This window comes from Lontra canadensis, unplaced genomic scaffold (genome assembly GCF_010015895.1).
Source record: "Lontra canadensis isolate GAN:19392208 unplaced genomic scaffold, GSC_riverotter_1.0 scaffold1, whole genome shotgun sequence".
In the NCBI taxonomy this organism is placed as follows: domain Eukaryota; kingdom Metazoa; phylum Chordata; class Mammalia; order Carnivora; family Mustelidae; genus Lontra; species Lontra canadensis.
In genome coordinates this window covers 118,887,036-118,902,142 of record NW_022630995.1, presented here as the reverse complement: position 1 = coordinate 118,902,142, position 15,107 = coordinate 118,887,036, and the positions used below count along the sequence as shown (strand labels likewise).

Genomic DNA, 15,107 nt, shown 5'->3' with positions numbered 1-15,107 from the left:
CAGTATTTTATTAAGAATGAAAATACAGTGGTTTCTTGTATGTTTCATTTAGCAAATGTGGGAATTACTTTCCTTTTTTCCCAGTTTTTACTAGAAAAAAACAAAGGATAACATGATAAAAATGTAAGAGCAAGACAAATTTTTTATCTTACAATTTAGAGATTTTATTTATTTTGATGTATTATTTTATTTGGCAGAGAAATAACAAACAGGGGGAGTAGCAGACAGAGGGAGAAGCAGGCTCCCCACTGAGCCAGGGGCCCCATGCAGGGACTCTATCCCAGGACCCTGAGATCATGACCTGAGCTGAAGGCAAACACTTAACTGAATGAGCCACCCAGGCATCTCTTAACTTACAATTTAATATGTATTAAGAGGGCAAACCATTTTTCAGCTTTATTTAAATCTTCTGTCTTACTTTCTCAAGAAATATTTTAATGTTGGTTAAGTAATTCCCTTAAGTCACATAAATAGCCATACTTTATAAAATAAATTAGAAAAACCACAGTAAAGTATATATTAAAAAGAAAGGGTTTTAAAATTCTGTTGTAAATGGCAACTATAGATGTAACTTTTGCTCCTTAGGCTTTGCTAGCCTAAATTACCATCTAACAGACACCAGGTATTTTCACCTAATTTAAATTGGTTAGGTGAAAGAGGGAGCCCTTGCAGCTTTCAAATTTCAAATATTTTTCTATAGTACTCATTTTGAGAATTCATTTGAAAAGTATTTCTAAAGGAGCTAGTCAGCCAGCTTTATGATATGGAAAATAATATTCTTTTTCCAAATAATCTTATTAATATTAGCACACATTTTCATGTTTGTTTGTTTGTTTTTTAGTATTTATTTATTTGAGAGAGGGAGAGAGCGAGAGAGCAGTCGCACACATGAGCAGGGGGAGGGTCATAGGGAGAGAGAGAGAATCTCAAGCAGACTCCCCACTGAGCGCAGAGCCCCACAAGACACAGGGCTCAATCTCATGACCCTGGGTTCACAACCTTTGCCAAAATCAAGAGGACGCTTAACTGACTGAACCACCCATGCACTCCCAAATTCTCATGGTTTTAAACAACTCACTACATTATTAAAACTAATCTGCATCAAAATAAGGTAGTCTTTAGAGAATTTATTTTTTAATACAGATTTATAATGACTCCTTGATATTCATGCATATCGATATTTATAAACAAACACAATCAAAATGAAATTTAAAAAATTCAAATGTAAATGCATTTCAGAGCAACTTATGACAAGAGAGAATACGTAGAGATCCATTTTTTGTTGTTTTTGTTTTAATTCCAGTTAACACGCAGTGTTATATTAGTTTCAGGTGTACCAAGTAGTGATTGAACGGTTCCATACTTCACCCTGTGCTCATCACAACAAGTAAATTCCTTAAGCCCCCTTCACCTATTTAACTCATCCCCACCTGCCCACCTCCTCTCTGGTAACCATCTGATTGTTAATTAAAAGTGTGTTTCTTGGTTTGTCTCTCTCTTATTGTTTTACTTTTGTTTTGTTTCTTAAATTCTGCATATGAGTGAAATCACATGGCATTTGTCTGATTTCTTTCACTTAGCATTATCTCTCTATCTCCATGTTGTTGCAAATGGAAAGATTTCGTTCTTTTTTGAGGCCGAGTGATTGTCCATTGTATGTATATATGCCACATTTTCTTTATCCATTCATCAGTTGATAGATACTGGGGCTGTTTCCATAACTTGGCTATTGTAAATAATGCTGCTATAAACTTGGGAGTGCATGTATACCTTTGAAATAGTGTTTTGGCAGTCTTTGGGCAAATATCCAGCAGTGTAACTGCTGGATCATAAAGAAGTTCTATATTTAACTTTCTGAGGAATTGGCCTTCCCAGCACAATTTATTGAAGAGACTGTCTTTTTTCCATTGGATATTCTTTCCTGCTTTGTCAAAGATTAGTTGACCATAGAGTTGAGGGTCCATTTCTGGGTTCTCTATTCTGTTCTATTGATCTATGTTTCTATTTTTGTGCCAGGACCATACTGTTTTGATCAACACAGCTTTGTAATATTATTTGAGGCCCAGAATTCTGATGTTTCCAACTCTGCTTTTCTTTTTTAAGGTTGCTTTAGCTATTCTGGGTCTTTGGTAGTTCCCAAACAAATTTTAGGATCGTTTGTTCTAGCTTTGTGAAAAATGCTGGTGGTGTTTTGATAGGCATCACATTAAATGTGTAGATTATTTTGGGTAGTATAAACATTTTAATAATATGTGTTCCTTCCATCCATAAGCATGGAATATCTTTCCATTTCTTTGTGTCATTGTCAATTTCTTTCATTGATGTTTCATAGTTTTCAGACTATAGGTCTTTCACCTCTTTTGTTAGGTTTAGTATAGGTATCTTACAGTTTTTGTTGTAATTAATGGGGTTGATTCTTTAGTTTCTCTTTTCTGATGGTTCATTATTGGTGTGTAGAAATGCAATAGATTTCTGTATGTTGATTTTTTTATCTGATTAATTTGTGTATCAGTTCTAGTGGTTTTTTGGTGGAGTTTTTGGGTTTTCTATATATAGTATTATGTCATCTGCAATTAGTGAGAATTTTGTTTCTTTTTTGCCAATTCAGATGCCCTTTATTTCTTTGTGTTGTTTGATTGCTGAGGCTAGGACTTCCAGTACTATATTAAATTAAGAGTGTTGAAAGTAGAGGTCTCTGTCTTGTTCCTGACAGTAAAGAAAAGCTCTCAGTTTTCCCCCGTTGAGGTGATAAGTAGCTGTGATTTTTTTGTATGTGGCCTTTATTATGTTGAGGTATGTTCTCTCTAGCCCTACTTTGTTGAAGACTTTTTATCATGAATGGATGTTGTGCTTTGTTAAATGCTTTTTCTGCATCTGTCAAAGTGATCCTATGGTTCTTATGCTGTCTCTTACTAATGTGGTATATCACATTGGTTTGCAAATATTAAACCACACTTGTAACCCAGGAATAAATCCCACTTGATCATGGTGAATGATTTTTTAAAATGTATTGTTGGGCTTGGTTTGCTAGTATTTGATTGAGAATTTTTACATATGTGGTCATCAGGGATATTGGCCTGTAGTTCTCTTTTTTAGTGGAGTCCTTGTCTGGTTTTGGAATTAAAGTAATCCTGGCTTCATAAAATGAATTTGGAAATTTTCCTTCCTTTTCCATTTTTTGGAATATTTTGAGAAGAATACATATTCATTCTTTTTTTGAATGTTTGGTAGAATTCATCTGTGAAGTCACCTGGCCCTGCACTTTTGTTTGTTGGGAGTGTTTTGATTACTGATTCAATATCTTCACTGCTTACCAGTCTGTCCAAGTTTTCTGTTTTGTCCTGTTTCAGTTTTGGTAGTTTATATGTTTCTAGGAATTTCTCCATTTCTTCCAGGTTTTGAAATTTTTTGATGTGTAGTTTTTTCATAACATTCTCTTATGATTTTTTGTATTTCTATTAGCAATAATCGCGCCTCAGATAAACCTCATTGGCTACGATACTGCCACTGTGCAAAGCTTGATTGTTTGTATTTCTGTGGATTTTCTTGCTATTTCTCCTCTCTCATTTGTGATTTTATTTATTTGAGTTCTTTCTCCTTTTTTCTTGATTACACGGCTAGGGGTTTATCAATTTTATTGACTTTTTTTTTTTTTTCTTCAAAGAACCAGCTGCTGGTTTCAGTGATCTGTTCTATTTTTTTTTCTTTAGTTTCTACATCATTTATTTCTGCTCTATTCTTTATTAATTCATTCATTCTTGGGGTTTTTAGGTTTCATTTGTTGTTCTTTTTCTAGTTCCTTTAGGTTCAAGGTTAAGTAGTTTATTTGATATTTTTCTTGCTTTTTGAGATAGACCTGTATTGCTGTCAATTTTCCTCTTAGAACTGTTTTTTGCTGCATACGAGAGGTTTTGGACTGGCGTGTTTTTATTTTCATTTGTTTCCATGTCCTTTTTAATTTCTTCTTTGGTTTTCTGGCTGACCCATCCATTGTTTAGCAGCATACTTTTTAACCTCCATGTATTTGTGGTCTTTCCATGTTTGTTCTTGTGGTTGACTTCTAATTTTATAGCGCTGTGGTCAGAAAATGTGCATGTTATGATTTTGATCTTCTTGAATTTGTTGAGGTTTATTTTGTGGGCTGCTGTGTGGTCTATTCTGGAGAATGTTCCATGTGCACTTTAAAAGAATGAGTATTCTTCTGTTTCAGGATGGAATGTTCTGAATATATCTGTGAAGTCCGTCTGATCCAGTGTGTCATTCAAAGCCATCATTTACTTGTTGTTGTTCTGTTTAGATGACCTGTCCATTGCTTTAAGTTGGATGTGTGTATGTGTGTGTTAAAGTCCTCTACTATTATTGTATTATTAATAATTAGTCCTTTTATTAAATTTTCCTTTATTAATAATTAGTTCATTTATTAATAATTAGTTCCTTAACTGTTTCAAACATTTGGGTGCTCATATGTTGGGTGTACAGATATTTACAATTGTTATATCTTCTTGTTGAAGTGTCCCTTTATTATTATATAGTGTCCTTTGCCTCTTGTTATAGTCTTTGTTTTAAAATTTATCTTGTCCAGTACAAGTATTGCTACTCTGGCTTTCTTTTGATATGAATTTGCACGATAGATGTTCTTCCAGCCTCTCACTTTCAATCTGCATGTGTCTTTAGGTCTAAATGGGTTTTTTGTAGGTAGTATATTGATGGGTCTTCTTTTTTTAATCCATCTACCACCCTATGTCTTTTAATTAGAGCATTTAGACAATTTACATTTGAAGTAATTCTTGGTAGATGTGTATTTATTGCCATTTTATTACTTCTTTTGTGGTTGTTTCTGAAGATTTTCTCTGATCCTTTCTTGTCTTTCTCTCTTTCTTTTTTTGCTGATTTTATTTAGTGATATATTTGAGTTTCTTTCTCTTTATTCTTTGCATATTTATTAGTGGTTTTTGATATAAGATTATCATTAGGTTTATATATAACTTAGAGGCCCATTTTATACCATATTAATAATTCAATGCAACCAAATTTTATGAACACATACTAAGAATACTCAGCTAATTTCTTCTCAGTAATCGTAAAATAGATAAATAAGACACAGTCCTTTCCTTGTAGATGATAGCAGTCTAGAAGTTATGATCAACATCTTTTTTATATCAGTTTTATTTTGGTCTAATTTACATACCCAAATTGTACATACATAATTTACATATTCTTTACTTAAAATTTTATGTGTACAGTTTGATGAATTTGACATATATGCATATATATATAATATATATATATATATACACACACATATATATCCAAGTAACCATCACCCTATATAAAATATATAACACCCCTTTACCCTAGAAATATCCCTTGTGATCCTATATAGTCGTAGTCACCTCTGGCTCCAAACAATGACTGTTCTGATTTTTTTCCCCACATAGACTAAGGTTGCCTTTCCAGAAATGTTTTATGAGTGAAAATATACAGTTATTAGGAGACAATGCTCTGTGACTCTTTCACAGTTCTGCATGTCTGTGAGCAGAGGTAGGACTGCTTTTGTTCAGGACTATTTTTCTTAAGGTATTGGTATAGTGTATAATCTTGGAAGCTAGAGGTAATGTCTTCCTCCTGAGAAAAGGGCAGGTTTGTTGTTGTCCAGTGTGTTAAAGATAATGTGCTTTTGTAAGGCACAGATCAGGTAGGCTTCCTGCCCACTGTAATAGTTTCAGATCCCATAACTCCCACCTTCTTCTCCTACAACATAACTCACTGTGCAAGTGTAATAATGTGGCTAATCCTATTGCTGTGAGTAATAAAGTCCTTTGTCTTTGGCCCAGAAGTCTCCTGTCTTGTGCCAGAAAACCTGAAACTTACAAGTTTACGCACTGCATTCAATCTACATTCTAATCTTACAATTCTTGACAACAGTATGTATTCTTTTGTGTCTGATTTCTCTAGCTTAGCATAATGTTTTTGAACACTATCCATGCTGTTCCACAAATTAATAATTAGTTCCTTTTATTGCTGAGTTGTACTAATGGCATGATTGTATCAGATTGGTTTATGCTCACTTGTTGACGTACATTTGGGTTGGTAACAGTCTAGAAGTCAAGATCAGCACATTTTTAAAGTAGTAGTTATTATATGTAACCCAATAGAGATATTTATAAAATGCTATTATAGTACAGAAGAAGGAGTGATTAATTAAGCAAAAGAAAATTTCCTAGATGAGTTGACATCTGAGGTGGACCTCAAAGAATGAATCTCTTCTCGAGGGTATGGAAGAGTATAGAAGGCTTGGCTTCATGCCCTGTTAAAAAGAAACCAGAGTTCTATTCAAGCGGCTGGTCTTGGACTTTTATATATGTACTTCCATGAATAAGAGATTTTTCTTTTAAAAAGTTTTATGCTTCATTTGAAAGTGAGAGAAGTGACTCTTCTAATTTTATGCATCCCCAAAACTCAACTCTTCCTTCAGGTCATCAGCATGATTGATCCCTAGTGGCACCATAATGTTTGAGGGGTTGGTGAGGTGCTGTGTGCCCTCCTCCCATATTTAAAAAATAAATAATAATTTAACTAATATGGGTTATTTATGTTTTCCCAGTCTTTTGTCAATAGTAAGATCATGTTTAGGGAAATGCTGCTACTTTTATAGATATACAGTCTACCGTATGGATAAGTGTACTGGTTTGGCAACTAGAGCTTCAAAGACTCTGACTCTCTGATCATTCCCCGCCACAAGCAGAAAGCTGTTCTGTAGGCCCCTCCGATACAGAAATCCTCAAATAGCTACTGCCCAGCCCATACCCCAGTCTTCATCCTCTCACTGCTCTTGGCACAGGCAAGTCCTGATTCAGAAAACTTTGTCAGCGAAGCAAGCTTGGTTCTGTACCTTTTGACTAACTATAATTCTTGAATTTTTGGTTTTCATAATATTTATACTTTGAATAAAATGGTCTCCCTTGGAAATATTTGTTTCAGGCTAACTGTATTTCTAGTATTCAGGGGCCTCTAAAAGAAATAAAACACTCAGTATAATTTCATAATTTATGAAAGAGATACAAGTAACATGTGAAATAATTAATATCTAATTATGTTACTGACAATGAGTACATTGAACTAATGGGTTATGAAGAGGCATATAGACAGTGGTTGAGTTAGAATCTGAAACCAAACTGCCTGGCTTGAATTCTGGCTCTGCTATTTACTCACTGTATGACCTCGCTTGAGTTACTTGACTACTTTGGACCTTCCGTAAAATGAGGATGATGACAACAACATCTACTTCACAAGGGTATTGTGAGGATTACGTGAGTTAAAATGTATAAAGCATTTATGACATTGCCTGGTACATACTAAGTAATACATGTGTTCACTGTTGTTGATAATGATGATGATGATTTTAGTTGTAGTAAGTTCCAAAAGAGGTAAGAATAACCGTTGTGTGCTTGGGTTAAATTTAGTACACAGGCTTGGACAACTGTTTCCCAAGGCATTTGTTGGGGGAGTAATAAACAATAAATTGGGAAAGTAAACTGAGTTAGATTATGATACCTTGAAAATGAGCTAAGTTTAAATAGGATGCAGTTCTTGAAGGTTCTGGACCATATAAAATACATGTTTGGAACAATCAGTATGAGAGTGACACTAGAGAAGAGCCCGTAGAAGCATGTAATTGGGGAATAGAATGAAGTCATCATCTAGATGTGAGGCAAAGGCCTGGTGGTGAGAGCAGAACAGAGCCAGGTAGGAGATAGGGAATGGGGGAGGACAGGAAAAAAGAATGCTTTTGTAGGGAAGCAGGAAGAATGATACCATAACTGTTGGGATAGCTGGGAAAGAGAAAGAAACAGTGATTGAATCTGGATTATTTTGTGTTCTGTTAATGAAAAAAATCCTGATAAATGACCTTAAGCATCATGAGAATAGCTTCTGGGTCTCAAAGCAAGCCTGACTTGTGTTTACAATAGTTTTGTTGACAAGTATAATTGTTTTTCCTAATTACTTGGAAATTGGCCATCTATTCATGTTATAAAAGACAGCAATTTAAAAAAAGACACTATAATGGGACTTCATATATGAATAACTTGAATGTTACATTTCATAACCATGTTGGAAAGCAGAATTTTTTACCATCCTTACATTTGTTTCATGTTTCTTTTTTACTCTGAGATTGTAATTTAAGTTGTGCTAAGACTTGAATTTTTATGTGACCCTTTATGCGATGTTTTCATTTTATGTTTAAATTCTTGAAATCTTAAAGCAACTCTATGAGAAGAAATACTATTAGAGTATTTCCTCAAGAGTCTGTTAATGTTGTCTTATGAGTTTTTATAACAATTTTAAGCTATGATATAATAAATATATAAGTACCTACACTTTGCTCTAGTACTACTTTTTTTTGTTCCTTCATTTTTTAGGAATTCTAGTAATAAATGTGTTGGTCTATATAAGGTGATGGTATAATATGCAACAATGTCATTTAGTAGGGGGAAAAACTCTTCACAATCCAGAGTAAAATAATAACTGCTCAGACACTTGTTAGTGTATGGCTTGAGCAAGTTACCTTAGCCTCCTGGATCCTATCTATATAGCAGGGACATCAGTCATACTTCTTAAAAGTTCTGTTTGTCAAGATTATATAAAATTACATGGATTATATGGGATTTATGAAATGGCCTATGTATAAATATTGATGATTAATATTATTTGCGAGATAATGTGTTAGAAATGTCAAACTATGATGGGTTCCATTTCTTACTGTTGCCATAACTCCCTGTCTTTTCTTTCCCTCAGATAATTCTATTGTCATTTTTTTAAAAAGTTTTTATTTATTTATTTGACACAGAGAGAGTGACAGCTAGAGAGGGAACACAAGCAAGGGGAGTGGGAGAGTGAGAACTCCCCGCTGAGCAGGGAGCCCTATGCAGGCTCAGATCCTAGGACCCTGGGATCATGGCAGGAGCAGAAGGCAGATGCTTAAGGACTGAGCCACCCAGGCATCCCTCCATTTAAAAGCATGCTTGCTTAACAGTTGTTCACCTTTATTTTTTCTCTGGACCCCCCCATTTTTTTCCCATGAAAGGTAAATTTTCCAGTGTCTGGTGAGGTCCAACTGAGCTAAGCCCATGCCTACAGATGTTGGCACCTGGAGTGAGAGAATATGTGTTAGTCATGCTGTAATAAAATTCTTAGGAGTTAATAACTTTGTCCTTTTCCAACTGAAATGACACTGAGCTCTATGGTTCCTTTTTTAAAGGCAAAAAGGAATTTGTCACTTTCACTGCTAATTTTCTCTTCGTAAAGGACTAAGCACACAGAGCCTTATTCTTTTTCCCATGGGTTGAGAATATCCAGTGTGCTGTAGCATGGCTGAGCTTTATTTGCTGGCCTCTGCCGAGAGCAGACACACAGCAGCTTCTGAGTTCTTCCACTTGACTGCTTCCACGCTGCCAAAGGGGAAAGAGCAGCAGGTCGATGTGGCACAAGTTCCATGTGGAAGGGTCTGCAAAAAATTTCAAGTAAAAACTCGAAATATATGTGCATAAATACCAAGATAAGAATATTTTAGTAATACATATATATGTCAGTGTTATTATACATAGTCTTATTTTCTAAGACATATATATGTATATATGTGTGTCTTTAGTAGTCATATATACATATGAACACTATACACACACACACACACACACACACACACACACCATATACTGCTATATATATGCCATATATGTCTATATGTATGGATGGAGATATATATATAGATAGATAGATATAGATACAGATATACACACACACATACACATGTGTGTATATATATAAGTATATATACATATATATATATATATATATACCCATCTATATAGGCATATCTAGATCTATAAATTTAGATATGTAGACACATGGATATATATGTGTCTCCAGGTACTTGATTTTGGCATAAATTGGCATAAAAAACTCGATTTTGGCACTTTCTCTCATGGAATTTTTGAATTTATGGGCCTCTGCTAGAGTTTATTATGTAACACTTGAGAAGCAGTTTAGAGTGATGTTTAAGAACACAGCCTCTGTAGCCACACTGCCTAGGCTCAAATGTATGGCTGTTTCTAAACAGCCACTTATCATCAGTAGCACCCTAGGTATTTCCAGTCCCTTAGTTCCCCCATCTGTGAAGTGAAAGTAATAATTGTACTTACTTCATAGAGTTAAGATTAAAGCATACACACATATGCACATATGTATTTATGTATATATATCACTTAGAAGAGTGAGCTGAGCATATGTGAACCCTATATATTTATTAAGCAAGTAAAAATCATATTTCTATCTGAAAGTAAAGAGAAAGTAGGGGCTCCTGGGTAGCTCAGTTGGTTAAGTGGCCAGCCCTTGATTTCAGCTCAGGTCATGGTTTCAGAGTCCTGAGATCAAGCCCCATGCTGGCTCTGTGCTTAGCGGGGAGTCTGCTTGTCCCTCTCCCTCCCCTTGTGTCCCTCCCTCCCTGCTCCCGTGCTTTCTTTCTCTTTAATTAAAAAAACCTTGACAAAATTAAAGTGGAGAGAGTGTCATATACAGATTTTCAGTGGTAGTTAATGTTTTTTTATAGTCTTCTAAATTAAGGTGTGGCATTTTCAAATAAAACAATTAGATGCTAAACAAGCACAGCAATTCCGTAATGAGCCAGAAATAGACAGGCCTTCTATGCTACTTTTTGCCCTTTTATCTTTAGAACTATTCACTGTAACTGAACTAGAAAATTTGTCCTACTAATCATGTCATTTATGGAAGTACAACGTTATTAAGAGACCATTTTGAAGAATCACGGTATTTTATAATTAACAGAAATTTTAGATATCAAATAGTTCATTCAGCCTTTTGTCCTTGAGGATCAGAGGACAGAGGCTGAGAGAATCAAATGACTTTTTTTAAGTTCAGGTAACTAATTTGGAAGCCATGTTTACTAACTTGTAGTGCAGTACCCTTTGACTACAATAGCATACTTGAAACCTGCTGGTGGTAGTCCAGGGAGGAAGTGTTTGCCTCTCCTTTGTGTCTTCTTATATTAAGCTATATATGCTGTATACTTTTTAATTTTGAAATACTTTTCCACTTACGGAAAAGTTACAAGAATAGTACTAGGAACTCCTAAACACCTTTTACCCAGACTCACCAACTGCTTACATTCTGTTCCATTTGCTTTATCATTCCATCTATATATCTGTCTGTTTATTTATGATTTTGTTTTTGAATATTTGGGAAATAAATTGGAGACATCTTGTCCATTTATAAATGCTTGAGTGTGCATTTCCTAAGGGTAGCTGCAATTATGTCATAACTGCAATTACTACTATTTGAAATGAGAAAATTTAACGTTGATACAATAATCGAATCCAGTGTATATTTAAATTTACATATATATATATGGGTACTGTGTTTGTGTGTGTGTGTATATATATATATAATGAAATATTATTCAGCCAACAAAAAGAATGAAATCTTGCCATTTACAGTGACGTGGATAGAACTAGAGTGTATTAGGCTAAGTGAAGTCAGTCAGAATAAGACAAATACTGTATAATTTCACTTATATGTGGAATTTAAGAAACAAAACAATTGAACATAGGGGAAGGGAGGAAAAATAAAATAAGATAAAAGTAAGTAGGCAACTTATGAGAAACTGTTAATTATAGAAAACAAACAGGGTTGCTTTAGGGAAGAAGGGTGGAGGGATGCATTAAATGAGTGATGGGCATTAAGGAGGGCTCTTTTGGGATGAGCACTGGATGTTGTGTATAAGTGATGAATCACTAAATTCTACTCCTGAAAACAATATTACCCTGTATGTTAACTAACTTGATTTAAATTTAAAATTAAAAAAAAAAAAGGTAAGAGATTGTTCCAAATGAAAGTACATTGAAGAGACATGATTGACAACTAAACACAAAGATTGACCCTGGCTTGTAGATCGTGAGCCAGAAAAAATACCCAATATGTGATCTGTTCCGGAGAATGTAAGGAGCTCTTACCATTTTCTGTCTTCTTTTGTACCTTGATATTTTTGAAGAATGCAGACTAGTTATTTTGTAGAATGTCCTTCAGTTTGGGCTCTTGTAGTGTTTCCTCAGGATTAAGTTCAGATTATGCATCTTGGGTGGGAACGTAACAGAAATGATGGAAAATGTGTCCTTCTTTGAGCATCACATCAGGAGGTGCAAGATGTCAGCTTATTCCAACACTGATGATGTAAACTTTGATCACATTGGGTCTTCTGGGGTTCTCGGTGGGAAAGTTACTGTTTTACCTTTTCTAAATAATGACTCATTTGTGGGAGATACTTTGAGATTATATAAATATATTTCCCCAACAAACCTTTCCCTACTAATTTTTTGTTTCCATTGATAATTTACAACTTTATTATTGCTTTCATATTTATTGACATTGTACTGAAAAAAGAGATTTCTCACTTCTTTGTCTTATTTATCTATCCATCCATCTATTATATCAATAGAACTCATGTATTCTTTTTTTTTTTTAAGATTTTATTTATTTATTTGAGAGAGAGAGGGAAAGCACAGCAGAGAGGAAGGACAGAGGGAGAAGGGTGGAAGAAGCAGATTCCCTGCTGAGCAGGGAGCCAGACGTGGGGCTCAATCCCAGGACCCTGGGAACATGACTTGAGCTGAAGGCAGACACTTCACTGACTGAGCCACCCAGGCATCCCTGTGTATTCTTGTTTTATTCTACAGATATTATCTGTTAGTATTTTTCAGTCCTATATTTGGCCAATGAAAACAATTTTAAATGAGCTTCTGTGTCCTTTTGTAATTTTCCCATCATACCTGAGTATTTCCTTACTTTCTGACACATGTTATTCTAAGATCATCTTGTTCTTTTTTTGACTAATCCCTGGAATCAGCTTTTTATCTAAGTAGCCATGATTCCATTTCAAGGTAAATGGCATTTAGAAGTTAAGATCCACTCATTCCTTGTTACTGGTATATTATTACTTCTAGGCTTTCTCTACAGACGGCAGTAAATATATGTTTCTCTCTGTTTCTGTACCTTTGCATCTATCTATTTAAAACCATGAGAAGTTGGTCAAAGGGTACAGAGTTGCAGTTATATAGGATGAATAAGTCTAGAGTTCTAATATATGGCATGTTGACTGGAATTAATAATACTTTATTGGATACTAGAAATTTGCTGAGAGTGGATTTAGATGCTTTTGTCACACACAAGCAAATGGTAACTGTTGAGATGATATGTGAATTAGCTTATCTGTAGTTCTCATTTATATGTGTATGTACACAAATCGTCATACTGTATGCCTTAAATACATACAACTATTATTAAAAAATAAAAACTGTGAGTCCACACTGATACCTCTAATTCTGATCCCAAACCACAAGACACATTCTTTTCTTCCCATATTTGTTAACTTTCTCTTCCAACAGTGAGAAATCTGATTTTCCATTTTGTTCAACATGTATATTAATTGCCTTAACTTGGAATACACAGAAGGTAATTTCATGATCCTTCCAGTGTCTCTGTAAGTGACCTGAGGAAGGATTCCACTTGGCACTGCTTCTATCACATGCCCACTCCCTGGGCTGGTCACTGTTTGGGGAGGGGGCGGTGCTTAGGAACTCTACATAATCACATCCACACCTATCCTGTGGAAGTGGTTTGGTGCTATGAACTGACACAACATGGCATGAGGAAAGGACAGTTCCACAAAGATAAGCTTCAGGGAGTTCCAAATAACATACGTCCTGCCAAGCTTCCTATTTAATTTTTTTTTTTTTAATGTTTAGGATTTAGTTATCTTTCACTGAACTGCTAATTAAATATCAGGGGGCAATAAAGCTAGCAATAAAGCTAGGTTTCAGTTCAGCTTATCTAAAACTAGAGTGTAAATTAATTCGGTATTTTGAAGAACTAAAATGTGTTCAAATTATATGAGCATAATGATACCTCATCCAAGATCAAAGTTGAACACATCAAAGTCCATCATAATGTAAATGATGCTGAATAAAGCAGTTAAATTTTTTTTTTTCTGTGACATCCCTCCACGTTCTTCAAATTCTAATGAAAAAATTGCATTGTCAGTACCTCAATGTAACAAACCATTGGGAGAGCAACTGTGGCTCAGTGATTAGGACAAGATTTATATACTCAGAGTACCTAATCATTTTCCAGAGCTTATAAAGCAGGGCTGATGATGTTCACCACGCAGGATTAATTGACAAAGAAGAAGTGGTCCTTATTGGAAATCATTAAGTACCTCAAAGCTTGCATTTGAAGAAAACCTGAAACTTCATTGTAGACAAATGACTATACCTGGCCAAAGTTACCTACTCGTAAAGTATTTTCTTTGAAGTGTGGTTGAATAAAAAGCTGGCCCCTTAGAGAGCCTTGAAATGATAATGTAATTGACAACATACCTGATTTTCCTGGGTTAGACTCACTAAAGGAATCTGACATTAAAAGTAGTATTTTATACAAGATTTTATGTAAGCTTAAAAAGGTGATCATCAGAGGAAAGAGATGGAGGAACTCTATAAATGGTAAACCCCGAGGTCATTTTCCTACTGTGGGGAGGACCCAGCTGAGAAGGTATTATTTCCCCCCACCCCACCCCGCATCGCTGTCTTGCTCAACATTCCACTTGCTTCATCTTGGCTCTCCCCACTCTTTCCACTATGTACAAAAGCCATCCTTCATTGCTGCTATTGCTCCCCCATCATTTAGGTATTATAATCCCATTATTTTTCAGATTTAAGTGTGGACAACTTCATTGTTCCTTGAGACAGCTTTTCAAAAAAGGTTTTACTAATGAGCAATGAGTGAGGGAGGGAAGGAACACACAAAAACTTAAAAATTGAGATGTTTATAAAGTCAGGTTTCTGATCCTATTTTTTTTTTCTGATCCTATTTTTAGGGATCTAGTCATAAATTGGATTACTATAAAATAGGAACATCCAACTTTTTCCCTGCTTAAGATCTGTTTTCTTTCTTCTTTGTGGCCATATGATACAATGGTAGTTGCTGTCTTAAAGCTCTCAGTGAGCTATTATTTCCAACCATTAAGAAAAATTGACTTCAGA

The 15,107-nt window shown here is 34.9% G+C and overlaps 1 non-coding gene across 1 annotated transcript; it reads right to left on the bottom strand.

Moving 5' to 3' along the window:
- Positions 1-3,375: 3,375 nt before the first annotated feature.
- LOC116872001 lies at positions 3,376-3,519 on the bottom strand. The gene has a single exon (XR_004383578.1). It is a non-coding gene; the product is annotated as a U4 spliceosomal RNA (small nuclear RNA).
- Positions 3,520-15,107: the final 11,588 nt, after the last annotated feature.